Source organism: Mesitornis unicolor, unplaced genomic scaffold (genome assembly GCF_000695765.1).
Source record: "Mesitornis unicolor isolate BGI_N332 unplaced genomic scaffold, ASM69576v1 scaffold15816, whole genome shotgun sequence".
Taxonomy (NCBI): Eukaryota; Metazoa; Chordata; class Aves; order Mesitornithiformes; family Mesitornithidae; genus Mesitornis; species Mesitornis unicolor.
The window spans coordinates 1-8,093 of NW_010189019.1; positions in this window are offsets into that span (position 1 = coordinate 1).

Here is an 8,093-nt window from a genome sequence, read left to right on the forward strand (position 1 = left end):
CCCCAGCGGTTAAGAGCTGGAGGAGGCGCAGACTAACAGGGCTCAGGGATGGGCCGAACTGAGCCAGAGCTCGGCTTTGCGCCGCTCAGGGTGGGCATTCTGGAGAGATGGCACAGCCGTGAGGAGCACAGTAACCGCCTTAGCATTCACCGCCGGGCTGCTTTCTGAGAGAGAAGGAGGGGCAGGGAGGTTTTATTTACCAGATGACAATTGTTAACAAGTGACAGAGAGGACTTTCCAATGTCTTTTACAACCATAAAATTCTTAAGTCTGTATAAAATGCATCCAGTGACCGTAAAAGGTCACCTTCATCTTGAGCACTATCCAAACCTGTGATAACGGGTGCTTCTTCATTTAATTCATTTGGACAACTGGATGAGAGATGATCAGTAATGACTACAGCAACAACAATGGACTGAGGGATTGTGGAACTTACCTTAAACTTGGGATGGCAACAAACCAGCAGGGAAGAGTATAGCTCCATATTCCTGCTTATTTCTAAGGTTACTGATTCCCAAGGGCCAAAGCATTGGTTAAAAAAAAAAACAAAACCAAAAAAAGCCATCACCCACCACACCAAAAACCTTTACAACACTGAGATCTACCATCTGTCTGAAGAGCCATCAATATTACCTGCTTAAAAATAACATCTGACAGTGCTTCCTGTATATCCCAAATACCTATAAACCAGAAAATGCACTGCAAGTACTTCTGACTTTTTTAAAGCATGATTTCCCCTATTATCTTAACTTCTTCACACCCAGGTAAAGAATTTCCTTACACACAGAAAAATAGTATTAATGCAAGGCAAAAGTGCAACCTCTGAAAATCAAAAGCTAAATCCATTTCAATCTGCACCAAAACACTGATTTAGCTGAAAGACTGGGGAAACTAAGGCATAAAGCACATTCTTGTTCTCTACAAGAAGTGCAACACAAACAGATGGAGGACGAATGAGGATGAATCCTCACAGCTACTGCTGAGCTGAAAAGTACTCACTCCGCCCTACTCAAACATGTGCATCCACACCACTACTCAAGGACGAGTGGTCCCTATGTTTCAAGCGTATGGACCCTCTGGCATCTCAGCCACTCCCAGCTTAGTGTCATCAGCAAACTTGCTGAGAGTACACTCCACTCCATCATCCAGATCACTAATGAAGATGTTAGAGGATTGAACCCAGGAGCAACCCCTGAGGTATCCTGCAAGTTACTGGCCTCCAACTCAACTTCATGCCGCTGGCAACCACCCTCTCTCGGCCCAGCCATTCAGCCCATTTACAAGCCACCTGGCTGTCTGCTCATCCAGCCCATATATCCACAGGTTCTCTAGGAGGATCTTACAGGAGATAGTGTCAAAAGCCTTGCTGAAGTCCAGGCAGACATTATTCAGTGCTCTCCCCTTGTATACCAAGACAGTAATTTCATTACAGAAGTTTATCAAATTGGTCAAGTATGACTTCCTCTTGGTGAATCCATACTGACTATTTCTAATCACCTTCTTGTCCCTCAAGAACCTGGAAATTGTTTCCAGGATTAGCTGATATTCAATACTCCAATACCATGGATAAAATTTAGCAAAACTCACAAAAAAAAAGTCCTCAAAAAACCATTAAGTGCATTTTTCAAGTAATTATTAACCTTTTTGTTGAGCCTACCTTGTAACAGCTGTGTGGTTTTTAATCTTTTAATTCTTAAGCAACTGAAAAGTTTTACCGCCCCAGAGAAATAACCCTTTTGTTACTATATATGATCATCCTAGGAAGATCTGTAGGATGTACTGGCAAACCTTAATTCTTTAAGTAGTCTGAAGACATCTTCCCCTAGAATTACTTCTGTATTCTGTACAAAACAATCTGCATGTTATCAGGAAGTTACTCAGATGGAATTAAGTTAATTATAGGCACAGGAAAATATCTGCTGGCTCCAGGCTGTTCTGAATCAGGACTCTTTCTGTGCAGTACCTTAAAAGAGCAGAGTTAAAATTTTCTGTCATAAGAACAGCCAGATTCATCAACAAGTCTTAGCATCCTGAAGTAGCAACAGAAAGCTTATCTTACTCTGTTCAAATAAGTTTTTCACTAAAAGCAGTGATAAACATTTAGTTCATGGAGATACTTTTCATACTACTGCCCTGCACCATTATGAATGCATATTTGAGAAGGCAATTTTCATTGCAGTATCTAACTTCTGGTTGAAATAACAAAAATCACCAGTGCTTCTAAAAATTACACCTGTAGTCCTTTGTGCTGAAATAGTAAGTATTTTATCCTGTGATACAGCTTACTAAAAGAGAACTCTAAACGTACAAGGTTTAAAAATACCATTAATACAGTAGTTTGCTTTGAGATGGGTATTTTAAATTTGCTTAAGTACCTTTCCCGAGTAACAAGAGATTAGACTTGAAATTCAATTTACCAGCTCTACTAGAAAATAATTATATTCATATACTTGTATACAAGCTCTAGACAACAAAACGGATGAAAAGAATTTTGGAACAGAATACTCCAAATAACACAGTGTAAATGCATACACTGTAATGTTTAGTAATCTCTGCAGTAAAGGAGAAACTGCATTAAAATAACGTTCTTTAGAGCTCATTAAATAGAGACAGACACCAAAGATTTTAGAAAAACAAGTTCACTCTTTTTTTTAAACTACAGTTTAATCAGATTTAAAGACACAAATTAGAAAAAAACATTTATAGGCAAGTTAAAAACACCTTTAAAACATAACAGCATGCTGCTTCTGCAGCACTGCTGAGACAAATTAGAAATAAGTAATTATTAAAGTATCACAATCACAGTGTAACTAACAGTGGTATTTTAATTTTACCATACACCGACACTTAGTTTATGGATCTGTTGAAAAATAACACTTTTTAAAAAATATATATTTTGGAATAATAAAAATGAAATTCACCGACAATGCATTATAATCTGAACCAGGAAAGGCAAATTTAGGAATACTGTAGCTATCCACTTTTAGGGGTGTTTTCTCACCTTAACATAGGGGCAGTTGGAGGCATAACTACTTCTGCATTGAGGTAAAACTATTCCCTTCAATGTGTAACCAAGGCAGGAAAGAACAAAGTTCCATATTTAAAATTCTTAAATGGAGTAACTTAATACAACATTTTTGAATAATGCTATATTTACCCATCTCACACTATTCTTCATTCAATACATTTTGAATGTTCTTTTCTAACTGATCTAGAACACATCTGAGGTGTGGGATTTAAGAATAACTACCTAATCACTATTGCATCGTTTTGACACCTTTGTCACAATAAGACACATCAGAAGATTCTTTATAGAAATAGTCAACACCACTGGACAAAAGAAGATACAAAGAAAAGATGTAAAGAGAACTGATAAACAATAAAAAGGCAAAATACACGTAGGCAAATAGTTCTTAATTTATTGTGACAAAAGATTGTTGCACCTTTAATATGTAGCGTTGTACTATTCTGATTACCGGTCTCTAGGCACCCTGTTTCTCTATATTTTTTGTTTCAGATTACATCTTCACAGTGTTGGAAGCCTAATCCAACTAGAGCATGGACCACAGCTATCTGTTCATACGACATATTGTAGTGAAACTTAAATGGAAATCCAGCTTGGGGTATTCCTCCCTTAGAGGACGAAAGGAAGGAAGAAGATTGTGCAGAGGTCTGTTTCGCCAAGCAGTTTGGTTGGAATAAGGTGTTGAGTCACTATTAATATAAAAAGTTTCTTTCAAAAGTGGCCCTAACTCAGATTTCATAACTCATTTTTTCATTCGTAGACTGCAGCGGATTATCCTGTAAGAGTTGGTTTGCAACAGAGTGAAAGAAGCCCTTTACTTTCCACTTAGAAGCGTAACCAACAGGTCCTATTTTCACTTCAGGAGGCAGAAAGCTCAGTACTCCAAGAACAGAGCCCAGCATCCTTCAGCAGATGCAGCGTACACCTGGAGGGCTCAACACTAACCTCACATAAATATTGATATGGCCTATTGTAAGTATATTTATGTACACTATATGTAACTACAGTTTGTCAATCCATGAAATTACACAAGGTTTATATGGATATGCACATGGATTTCGACAATCTAAAAAGGCCTAAAAACCAAAACCAGGCCTAAGTCACTGGACACACAGCTAACACACAGAAGATGAAGTAGAAAAATTTGGTTCTGCACATCTGTATAACTAAAGCGAGAAAATTATGTTTTAAATGTTTAATGGGATAAAAATTGTTACAGTTGATAGTTAGGATTTGCAAAAAACATACAAAAAGGTCATTGCAAAACAAGTTTTTAAGAAATTAATTTTGTGGTCATTTAGTTTTGACCATAATAAGCAACCGTTGCAATCTTTGCAGTTGTAACCTTGCAGAGGGACTTTGTGGATACCTAGATTTCATGGTGTTTGCAAGATGTCTACATTAAAAGAGCAAAAATATGAAAAACCCAGGTAGATCTAGCAGAGAGCAGCTGCAGCCTGGGTCGCAAGCAAGCCAACCCTCTGTCAACCTCTGCACATAGGGTTAGCTCACCCCAGGAACTCTGTGGCAAACACTCCTGGCCACTGATGGAGACTTCTTCACAGCCAGCTTTTCTACCAGGACTGAGAAAAGGATCAGACCGACAGTGCAAACCAGCTCAGATCCAGACAGATCTGATAATCTAATAAAATCAGGCTCAATTCACTAGAGTGTCTGCTTAGATACTTATTCAGAATAGCATTTTAATACTTGTTTAAGTACATATAGTCAATTGATTTTTTAACAGGAAATATAAAAATACTTCTAAGTGCTGTTCAGAGCATTACCGGACCTAAATAAATACATAAAGGTTAGTTGTGTTCTGAAATGCTGTGATGAATCCGCACAGAACCAATGTATAATTTTTATGCGTAGAGTCTGCATCATATTAAAATCCTTCAATTTATTTGTTTTTCTAACACTGATCACTTTTCAACATAAATGGCAATATTTCCAAATTTTCATTGAAAATGAAAAATTCTCAAACCTAATTTCAGAACTCAATGAGAAATACAAAGTGAAAGACTTAACGATAGGAAAATTGAAAGCCTAAATTATTATAACTTGTGCTTTTAAATTTCTTTACTATTCAAGGCCAACTTACAAAGTTGAGCATGTGAAAGTTTATATGTAAGCAACAGTGACACACTTGCAGGCAAACGTGAGGACACATTTGACCATGTATTTAAAAAATTGACAACAATGTGTTTGCAAAGGTTCCAACAGAAAAATCTAGACTGTTAAAATTGCTTGTGATATGAGTTTGACAGGAGGTGAGGATCTCATAAAGGTCTCCTCTGCATCAGAGGGCATTTTACCACCAGCAGTGCCATCAACAGAGGTACAACTACCTAGTGTGCATCCTGTCATACAAGCATAGCATTTATATTCTTACTACTTATTCCTATAGGGGAAACAAAGCAAGTTATTCAAGTGTAAAATTATTCTAATAAATAACACACTGCACTGCTAAAACTCATACCACAAGTCAGTGTGGAGCAGGGAATATACAAAGGTCTCTTCATAAAGTCTTCTCACTGAAGTATGATTTGTTATCAAGAGCATATTGAAATGCATGCCAATATTTTCACATGGTAATATATTTTAAAATGTCACCTACTACTAAAATCTTGTCTACATGTCAACTTAAGGAATGGCCATGGAAGAATAAGTTTCCTGAATAAAAAGGGCATATCTGTAACTGTAAAGCAAACAAAGCCTTCCCAATTACACCAGGCACCACTGAACGTATTATTTAAATATAGATGTCTCTTTCATTCATATAGACTCAAAGGCTAATAAAAGGTTAAACAAGCAAATAGTTACCGTCAGGGTGACTACATTTACTAACTAACATTAACTCATTAAGTCCCTGAATGAATTGTTCACAACAGGCGAAAATCTGCAAAGCCCCATAAAGTTATGAACGATATGTTGTATTTAGCCTTCAGAGAGCTGATCTGCAATGCAGAAAACACTTTTACCTTTTGGATGTACATTAGTTAATAAGTGAAAGAACACTTAAAACCATGTTTCCTTCATGCCCAAAACACTTCTAGGAAATTTACTTTCTACTGTTTTTCTCAGCAATAGTAAATCACTGCCATCCTTTCAAATTCAGGATTATAAAATAGTGTGAAAAACCTAAGAAATTACCTAAAGCATAGGGGCTGGCTGCTTTTAACTTCCTGACTGAATGGATAAAAAGGATCCCGTGTGATAGCAAGGCATAAAACTAGTAAAGCAGAGGGAAAGCAGCAAGAACAACAAAACCTTTGTTCGACTAAAATCGGAGTGCTGCCGTTAAAACAAAAATCCTTTTTTCCATAGTCCTCAAGACAATTCATTTGCATGAAGAGCAGATTTTGGTTCAAAGTACTTTTATATTCAGCAATGACATTTAAAGGACAAAATCTAGGACCCTACACTTCAAAACAAATTCTGTGCAGAACTAATCAATTGTCATAATTTTCTTGTGTTGCAATTATTTAAGGGGTTCAATAACAAAGAAAAAAGTAGACCCCAGTCAGGTTCGGTTTTGAAACCCCTATCTTGCCGCTTGTCCATGACTAAAGCATATACATATTTTCTTAGCTGTTTTAACTTCCCCATACACCAAAGTTCTGAACAAAACTGTACCTGTGTAAATCACTCACACTGAAGCACCAGTCTTCACTATCCTAAACATGCTTATTTTCTGGGAGTGCTCACAACTGTTTTCATATCTTATAATAAAGAGTTAGGCAGCCTCCATCGCACATACGGGCATGCATGGCATATCAAGAAAACAGGGGTACCAGAACATTAGTAGGAAAAATGGCACATTAGATGTACTGGCATCCAAAAGTCCTTGTTTGGGTAGATATGTAGACTGCAGCAATGAGATTAAATTTAAGTTCAACAGCAACAAATTCTGAAAGCATAACCCCTAATTCTACTCACCCAGAAATATGCAATTCTAGTTTATTTTACATAAATGTCCCTTCAAGAACAGAAAGTGTAAGAATGTCTTTCCTGATTCTGTAATAATGATAATCAAACAAAGAAACTAGTGTGCCCTTACTTTAAACAACAGAAAAACTCATAATGCCATTTCAAAGAGGCATGTGACAACCACAACCCGATGTAAGGGGAGGTCTACTTGAGTAATCAAAGATTTAGGGTCACATTATTTTCTTTTAAAGATAATACAGCTATCACTGAAACAACGAACATTTCTGCTCATCTAAACAGACCTGTCCACTCCACCTTTGTATTTAGATAACCCTTTCTAACTGTGCAGGTTAATTAGTGCTAATGGACATACATGGAAAAGATTTGCTGCCCTCTTGGAGTTTTAGCCAAGGAGCCAGACTCAAAACTATCACAGCAAGGAAACAACTCTGACCTGACTTAGGATCTGGTTCTTTAGAGAGTAAACCAGAAGTACCATGACCATTTTTGCATGGTAGTATCCCCAGAGCTGAGGACCATCATTGCTCTTCTGGTACTAAGAATATTCTTCACACTAGTGCCAGATATTTGATGAAAAATTCGAGGTTCCAAATATTATGACAATTTTTTTCCTCATTCATTTGTAGGTTATTAATCAGCAAGCTGCATTATTTTTCTCCAGTGGTATTTTGTGTCAGTTTTAAAACTAAAAAAAAACCCTGTGGATAAACAGTTTGTGTTTACTTACAAAAATTATATGAAAATACAGAATACAAGCAATTAAAATGTAGCCCTTTAACAGCAGTACTCTGGCAGGGACCATCATCACAATAAATGGTCTGGAATAGATACAACCACTGCATTATTCTCTTGACACACTTCCATGGTTTAGTAAGTCAGATATTCTTAACGATTTCTTTCTTTCATTATGTTACCCACAAATATGACATGAACTTTGCATCTAAAATTCCAATTTAAAGAAAAGCCTTTTCCTCAAATTCATATACTTCCTTGGATAAAGGGCCATCAATTATCAAGCATACAGAAACTGGTTATGATAGTAATCTCACGTCTGACTACCTGTGCACTATACCTCAAGGTAATCTTGCTATTTTAGACTGAAAGCATTATTAAC